We start from the raw sequence: 8,874 nt of genomic DNA, 5'->3' as shown, positions 1-8,874 counted from the left end.
CTTCTCCTGAAATTCTGAAACTCATAATCAAATTACATTTTAATTTTGCTCCTAGTAAAGCCCTGAAGTTTCTTGAGTTGGGGCAAAGAAAACCTTTAGTTAAATATAAAATAAGTCAGCGTAATGCATTATAACAAATAAGTATATTTCATCTAAACAGAAGCCAAGGGTGCTTTTTATTTTTATTTATTTTTTTAATATACATCCAAGTTAGTATATAGTGCAACAATGATTTCAGGAGTAGATTCCTTAATGCCCCTTACCCATTTAGCTCATACCCCCTCCCACAACCCCTCCAGTAACCTACTGTTTGTTCTCAATATTTAAGAGTCTCTTATGTTTTTGTTACCCTCCCTGTTTTTATATTATTTTTGCTTCCCTTCCCTTCTGTTTTTTCCTTTCTATTTTGTATCTTAAAGTCCTCATATGAGTGAAGTCATATGATATTTGTCTTTGACTGACTAATTTCGCTTAGCATAATACCTTCTAGTTCCATCCACATGGTTGCAAATGGCAAGATTTCATTCTTTTTGGTTGCTGAGTAATACTCCATTGTAAATATATACCACATCTTATCCATTCATCCATCAATGGACATTTGGGCTATTTCTATACTTTGCCTATTGTTGATAGTGCTGCTATAAACACTGGGGTGCATGTGTCCCTTCGAAACAGCACACCTGTATCCCTCAGATAAATACCTTGTGGTGCAATTGCTGGGTCATAGGGTAGTTCTATGTTTAATTTTTTGAGGAACTTCTATACTGTTTTCCAGAGTGGCTGTACCAGTTTGTATTCCCAGGTTTTGTTTTGTTTTGTTTTTAAATGTTATAAAAGTACATGAAGAGATGATAGAAATGATGTAAATCTATTTATATAGGGGAAACCCACAATTAAGAAAATGAATCCTTAGCCATGAAAATTAGTCTTCTGATCTCACAACTATTAAGTAGTGTCTTGCTATTTTCTATCATATCATTTAGAGCTTAACAATTCATCATGAAAGTACACTTTGAGTTCATGACCCAAAAACTCGTCCATTAAAGTCAGTTGTAGAAAGAAATGGTAATGTTCTCTTGTGAAATAGCAGGAGACATCATCTCATTTTGGGCTCTTGGTCTGACTTTCCACCATGTGAAATTTATCTGTCATTCTTACTTTTCTGTTTTAATCATAGGGATTTGCCAAAAGTACTAATTCCTTTGTATCTGTGTCCCTACCATTGTGCACGCAGACTAAATGGGCTCTGATTACTTGTGATAATATGTTTCACAAAAGCAATCAGTGTCCATAGGATTGAGCTTAGACTGGAAGCTTCTCAGCCCAAAAGAGAGCTATTAGAAGACAGGAGCTGAAAGGTTTTGTGTTGGGCTGACTTGAGAAAGAATGTGGCCAAAGGAATGAACTAGGACAGTTGAATTTTTGCAAAATCCTGGGAGCCATGGCAAAATGTTTTACTTTCAGGAGCTTTGAGCCATTGAGATCATAAATAGGAACTTACATGTTCATCTTCTATCAATTTCCCCTTCATACCACACATAATAGAATGCAGTGGAGTTTACTAAGTGTTATCTGGCAAAACCGTTGCCTACCCATATCTAGTGAGGAACAAAGTTAGGTTATTAGCCAGCACTTTCCTTTGCCTTAGCCTCAGAAATCCAAGAAGTTGCATTTTGGGGAAAGAAGTGAAGGTATTTAGAGAGGTCATAATTTGAAGCTAGTTTATTTTCTCAGAATTAGGTCACAGTTGGGCTGAGAGGAAAGGGCCCGAATTATCCCCAAGTCTCTTTCCAGGTTCTTTACCCTCAATCTTAGTTTTATGTGTCTTGAAAGATGGAATAGGAATTGCAAAAACGTGGGAAAGAACTTCGATGGAAGTTGTACAGAACATTCTTGTCACTTCCTTTCATCTCCTAGTTTGCAATACAGGCATACTGAAATTCTTCTTGCTCATTTTTTTTTAGCCTTCACTTGTCAAAGGCCCATAGCACCACATAAGATTCAATTAAATTTGTTATGACAGAAATTTTATGTATGTTATTTCATTCAAGTCATAGGAATGGCTGTAAATGCTGTTAGAAAGACTTGTTTATGCCTACCACAAGCCATTATTGAGGGCTTACTTTGCTCAGTAGTGTGCTTGCCACTGGGAATTCATGGGTGAAAGGAGCAGTTCCTAAAGAATTTATAGACTAGTGGTGGGTGAAAAACTAAGAGCCAATTTTTGATAAAATATGAAAAATGGTTTCTTCTCTGCTAAATAATTTCTGGGATATAAATAGAAAAGAGCACATAAAGGAGATTTTTATCTAGGTGGCCTTTGTTAAAATGGGATGATGGCTTTAGTGCAGTAATAAATAAATTCCTCACTACATAGAGAACATTTACCAAGATGTTACTATAAGCTTTACTACACTATAAGGAAATATAGCATAGAAAATATAATTCTTTCTTTTCAGTAATTTTTAAAGTTTATTTATTTTGAGAGAGAGAGAGAGAGCATGAGCAGGGGAGGGGCAGAGAGAGAAGGAGGGAGAGAAAATCCCAAGCAGGCTCCACACTGTCAGCACAGAGCCCAATGCAGGGCTTGAACTCCTGAACCATGAGGTCATGATGTGAGCCGAAACCAAGTGTCGGATGCTCAACCGACAGAGACACCCAGGCGTCCTGAAAATAATTTATAATTCTTACAGGGTTGCAGCCCTGTACTGCAGAATGGTTACCAGACTCCTTTCCTGTGTGAATCCAGGCTGCCTCCACCAGTGGGAGAATTCCCACCATCTCACCTTCTCAGAGTCCTGGACACATGTCTGAAAAACGCTTAGAGAAAATGAAAGCTTTTGCACTTCTCAGCCTCTGGTGTACCTCTGGGGGCTCATTTTCTTCCTCAAGATTGACATCTTTCCAGTGTGATGATAGAAATATCCACTGAGGGAAAATTCTACTCTTGTCCATAAAACAATCCCATAATAGTGTGAGAACGGTATATTTGCTGAATTTTGAATTGTATAATAGTAGATAATACTTGTGTCAAAACCAGTTCAGTTAACAACGGGGCACACCAAATTCATTGCATTTCCTTTTTGGTTTCTTCCTATCAAATAAAAAAAAATTACAACTAATCTTATGGCCTGATCTCACCAAACTTCTTCTTATTTCTTGTGTGTCAAATGAAACCAACAACATAGTAATTCACCACGTAAGATTTTGAAGGCTCTTCAGGAAAACTTTAACAAACTCACCATCAAACAAAAAGTGCCCAGTGTCATATCAGCTTATGAGCCTAACTCTCTGGGTATAATATATAGGATATGTACTTCATGACAATATAAGAATAGCAGATGGATGCCTAGATGTATAATCTGTCACTCATGCATTCATGTATATATTATATAACTGTGCCTGTAAGGGTTCAGGGTCTGGGAGATGGAGTGGCAAACAGAGTGAGGTGCTTACCTCATGGAACTTACCTTCTAATGGAGAAGACAGATAAATGAAAAGACAAATAAAATATATATTAACTGGGATTAATAAATGCTATAAAAAAATAAAGCAAAGAAAGACTAACTTGTGCTTTTGTTTAAGGACAGTAGTAGGGAGGCTTTTCCGGAGGAGGTCTAAGCAGAGACCAGACTAAAGTTACATATATATCTGGGGAGATCATGACAGGCTGAGGGACAGAAAGTACGCCGACCGAAAGATAATAATGTGCTTGATGTGTCAAAGGATCAGCAGGAAGTCCAGTATAGCTGAATGAGGATGAAGGGTAGGAAATGAGGGATAAAATTAGCCAAGCAATATGGAGGCCACAGAAAGGATTTTAATTTTAATCTCAGTCATATGAAACGTTAGAATTAGGTACAGCTGCAAGTGATGAAAAATTTATATTTAGAATAGCTTAAGAAAGACAGATGATTACTTCTCTTTCATATAAAGACATTAAGATATAGGCATCCCAGTTCAGCTTCAAAAAATTGTCAGGGGCATAGCTCCTTCTATCCTTAGGGGTCAGTCCTTCTCAGAATGTGGCTTTAGCCTCAGACCCAGATGGCTGAATGAGCCCCAGCCATCAACTCTGCATTTCAATGATCAGAAAGTACAAAGGAGCAAAGCAAATGCTTCTATTTATAAACTTATTTACTGAAAAGTGTATCTTAAGGCCACACCTAGCTCTGAGAGAAAGTAGAAAGTGTAGTTTTCATTCTAGACATTAGTGAATATATTGAGGGTTAAATTCTCAAAGAAGAATGGTAAATAGGTATTGGGGAAAATGAGTTGGTTCTGACACCAGGAGCCATTGGGTGGTGTTGAGCAGAAGCATGATACGATCTGATTTTCATTATTAAAAAATCACCTTGCCATGTAGAGAATGGAGGACGTAAGAAATGAAGCACGGAGACCAGCTAAAAATCAATAGTAGTAAACTAAACGTTATTAAGGTCACCTTAGTAATGGCTTTTAGATTTGTAGAGGTAGAGTTTACTTTGGAACAAGCCAAATACTAGTTGTTGGTGTTACTTCCCCAAGTTTCTCTTTGCTTGATTATTCACTTAATATTTGTTTCAAAATAATAGAAAGGTCAAGTGACAATATAGAAGCCTTCTTCTGTAACCTCAAATCTCCATGACAGGAAATGCTATCTGTATATTAAATATATAAACTTGTGCAAAACTTATGATAAGACATATTAATATATGTTTAGTGAAACATAGGTTTAGAGAAATAATTGAAATCAACGTTATTCACTGCAGAGCATAATCTCAGGACAAAGCATTTTGCCATCATTTTCTTGCTATGGTTTAGATGGACCAGATTTTGCAATATAATTTCTTCTTAGTATAAATCTCCTTCCAATGAGAAGCCAAACTCTAGTTGAAAGAATGAAAGAAAGAAGAGAGAAAGAAAAAAAAAAAGCAACAGCCATCTTAATGGGAGGTCCTGGCCTGAAACCCAGCAAAGAAAGATAATCTGGTAAAGTTACTTACAGTTTTTACTGTTTTCCTGTAATTTTTCACATTAACCATTCCTACCAAATATATATATTTTTAACAATGTATGATTATTTTCTCCAAGGAGAGAAAAAGCATGCTTTGTTTCTGAACAAACACATCTTCCAACTTGGCTGTGGAAATGCAGTTTGTGTTGTGCATGCTTGAAGCAAGGTGGAGAGAGAGAAAAATATGAAAAGGAAAAGAAGCCAGGATAGAAGTGATTATTTTTTTCATCAGCTAAAGAGCATTAAATTGCATTTCCTAAATGACTTGATGTGTTTGGTATCTTGCTGTCAAGGCCAGCTTTCTGTGTTGTGGTCTGATATGAGCAGTGGTAGAAAAATTCCACCAATTACAGATATTTACTACACCCCTTCAGTGCAATCGTTGATTTGGGAAAGCACTACTTGAAAAAGCAGGCACACATAAAGAGGACACCAAAAGTCAGTTTTCCAGGGGGCAGCATGATGGATGGTACAGTGTCTTCCTATATAGAATAAGAATAAGAATGTTTCAGTATTTTCATGCTTCATTTTAGTATGCTTGGGAGCTTAACAGAATTATTTCAAGAAGTTCTTCAATAAATAAATGTGCCAAATCAGCAACAAACTTACACTATCAAGTTGGATTTATAAGGGCCATGGCCATATAAATCTACTTTAACTGGACTAGAACAATCTCCACATCTAAAAATGGTTAGGAACTAAAATGCAGAAGTTTTCAAATAGAGTCATCATAGATTGTTAGTGAATTAGACTTCCCCAGAATTTTATTTACTTCTTATTCTGCTGTAGATGTTTGGATATCGCTGAGAGATCACCTTGGTTCATGAGTCCAAATGAAGGTGGAGGTCAATCTCCACAGTTATGACCTGGAAATTATCTAAGTGTCTTATTAAAAAAAAAACCACTTTTTTGTTTTTTTGGAAAAAGAGAGTGTGAGTGAGGGAGAGGTACAGAGGGAGAGAGAGAGAAAGAGAGAGAGAGAGAGAGAGAGAGAGAGAGAATATTAAGCAGGCCCCACACTTAGTACCAAGCACAATGTGGGGCTTGATCCCACAACCCTGGATCATGACTTGAGCCAAAATCAAGAGTTGGATGCTCAACAAACTGAGCCACCTTAGAAAAATGCATGACTTTTTTTTTTTTTTTTCAAATTTTTTTTTCAACGTTTTTTATTTATTTTTGGGACAGAGAGAGACAGAGCATGAACGGGGGAGGGGCAGAGAGAGAGGGAGACACAGAATCGGAAACAGGCTCCAGGCTCCGAGCCATCAGCCCAGAGCCTGACGCGGGGCTCGAACTCAACGGACCGCGAGATCGTGACCTGGCTGAAGTCGGACGCTTAACCGACTGCGCCACCCAGGCGCCCCATGCATGACTTTTAAAAAAAATTTTAAATGGGTATCCAAGGTCCTGATTTATGCCTCATGTAATAGTTAGTAAAGATTAGAAAATACTAAATCTGTGAAAAAAAGAAAATCAGGACTCTACTAATTTAAAACTTCCTGTACCTTTAAAATATCTCTTTGGAAGAGTATGAAACGTTGCAGAAACCGGAACTTGATCATCAATGTTTATCAAGGAAAAGGTCACCATATGTTATTAAAACACTAAGTGGGAGTTCAATCTTAATGAATCATAGATGATTGATTTAGTTGAATTTATTCCTTCCATAATAATTATCTTTTGAAAAAAGAGAAAAATATTCTCTTGCTTATATGTTGCTTGTAGTCATTCCACTAAGTGGGTTCTAGTCTCAAGACTGGGAAAGTTCTCCTGATTTGGTATCTTTCCATATAACCATAGAGTGAGTATTTATTGAAGAGAAAGGTAAAAATTCAATGGACAAATAATATTCTCAACTAGTGAATAATTAATGGAGAGGGCTTTTCAGGTTAGGGAGAGCAGAGTCAAAGGCATAAAGATGGGAATAAGAAAGCAAAATCAATGAATGCTAAAAATTGTGGCACCAGTTATTATAATAGAGGATAGATGTGGGAAGTTGGGAGTTAAGTGGGTTAATGAATCTGCAAAAGTAAATTGGATTTATATGGTGAAAATTTTTGAATTAAATTTTGAAAAGTTTAGGGGCTCTTGGGTGACTCAGTTGGTTAGGCTTCCGACTCTTGATTTCTGCTCAGGTAAGGATCTCAGTGTGGTGAGATTGAGTCCTGAGTTGGGCTCTGTGCTGGGTGTGCAGCCTGCTTGGGATTCTCTCTCCTTCTCCCTCTGCTCCTCCCCAGCTTGCATGCCCTGTGCGTGCCCTGCGCTCTTTCTCTCTCTCTCAAAAAAAATAAAAGTAAAATAAAAATAAAACTCAAAAAGTTTATATTTTCTTCTATACATAATTAAGACTTTATAGATGAAACACAACAATCATTCTCTAAATGCCATACATTGATTCTGGATAGCCAAGGTAGCGGTGGCCATCTAAATTTAAATCTCACAACATGTCCTTCAAACCTATACAGATCAGGAAGAACAAGAAAGAAAACTACACAAATATCAAGCCTTTACTATAAGTAGAAAACAGAGAACAGTACAACTTCAAATGACTTGTTAGGTAGAAAAACAAACATCATGTTTTTGTGGAGCTATTTCTTGCGTTCTGACCAAACCATTGCAGAAAATAGAAGGTAGACATTTTGAAAAACTCTCCGGAAGATAGGAGGAAATGGAGGGCCTAAGATTGAACTAAATCATGACCAGAAAGAAGGAAGTCTATCCTAGGTGCTAAAATACTGAAAAAAGAGGTCTTGTATAGCAGAGCACTGGTTACAGATAAGGGACTTAAAAGTATGCAGTTTGGAAGGTTATTGCTTCTGGAGGCAACAGGGTAAAAAGGAAGAGAGAAGTGTTCTCTGGAAATTATGCAATGAAGAGTACAAGAGCAAGTAAGGAGAAATTTTGAAAGAAAAAGAAAACAAATTATAGAACTAAAAACACAAAAACTATCCTCCAAGTGCCACTGATTTAAAAACTGCATTTTCCTACACTGACTAAGGGAAAGGAGTCATTCATTCTTCAACTAAGAATATTCTGAGCCACCCTACACCAGAAGCCTTGTTCCTGAAACGCAAGGCAAAAGGTGTTTTGATGTCCAGAAAGCTGTTAGGAGAAGAACACCATAAATAAGAATAAAACTATTTTAGCTAACGCAAGCTCCCAACACACACACACGTTTATGCATATGCACACATGTGTGCACACGTGCACAGCAGAAGGAATCCAATATTCTGAAATAAATTAAATTCTCAAACATTTGGTGATATAAAAATATCACAATAACCTTGAATTAGAAATTTAAAAAGGAAAGAAACTACCAAAGCCACAAAAAAAAATAATAAAAGGGTAGTTGACTTACTTCAGGAAAGAAATAGAAGAAAAAAAAGAAAATCATACAGTAAGTGAAGACTAAATTAAAAGATGCCTGAGAAACAAAAGTAGGAAAACATCAAAGAGAATCAAACTTGAGATAACCGAGTAAAATTGGTCAGAGAGGCAGCAATTGAAAAAGACAAACAAACAAGGCCCACATAAATATAAATGAAGTTACTGGAGAAGAAACAACACTGGAATAACGTTAATATTGGTATTTATTAGACAGAACACTTTTCAGAAATAAAATACAGATCTATAGGACTTCCTAGTTATCTATGAAAAGTGATCCAGAATAATCAAGCCATAGACATATTTTAGTAAAACTATTCAAATTTAAATGTAAAGAAAAAATTTATCAGGACCTCCAGCCGTAAATGATGAGGGAGAGTGGGGCGGGCTGAGACGAAGTGCAAGCTAGCAGCACGCCTCCCCATCCTCCACAACCTCCCTAGCCCCCCACGGCCAGCTCTGCACCCCCACCATTCCAAAACCCCATCAAG

Source organism: Panthera pardus, unplaced genomic scaffold (genome assembly GCF_024362965.1).
Source record: "Panthera pardus isolate Hobbes unplaced genomic scaffold, ASM2436296v1 HiC_scaffold_2, whole genome shotgun sequence".
Taxonomy (NCBI): domain Eukaryota; kingdom Metazoa; phylum Chordata; class Mammalia; order Carnivora; family Felidae; genus Panthera; species Panthera pardus.
The sequence above is the reverse complement of the archived record's forward strand: the minus strand, read 5'-3'. Positions refer to the sequence as shown.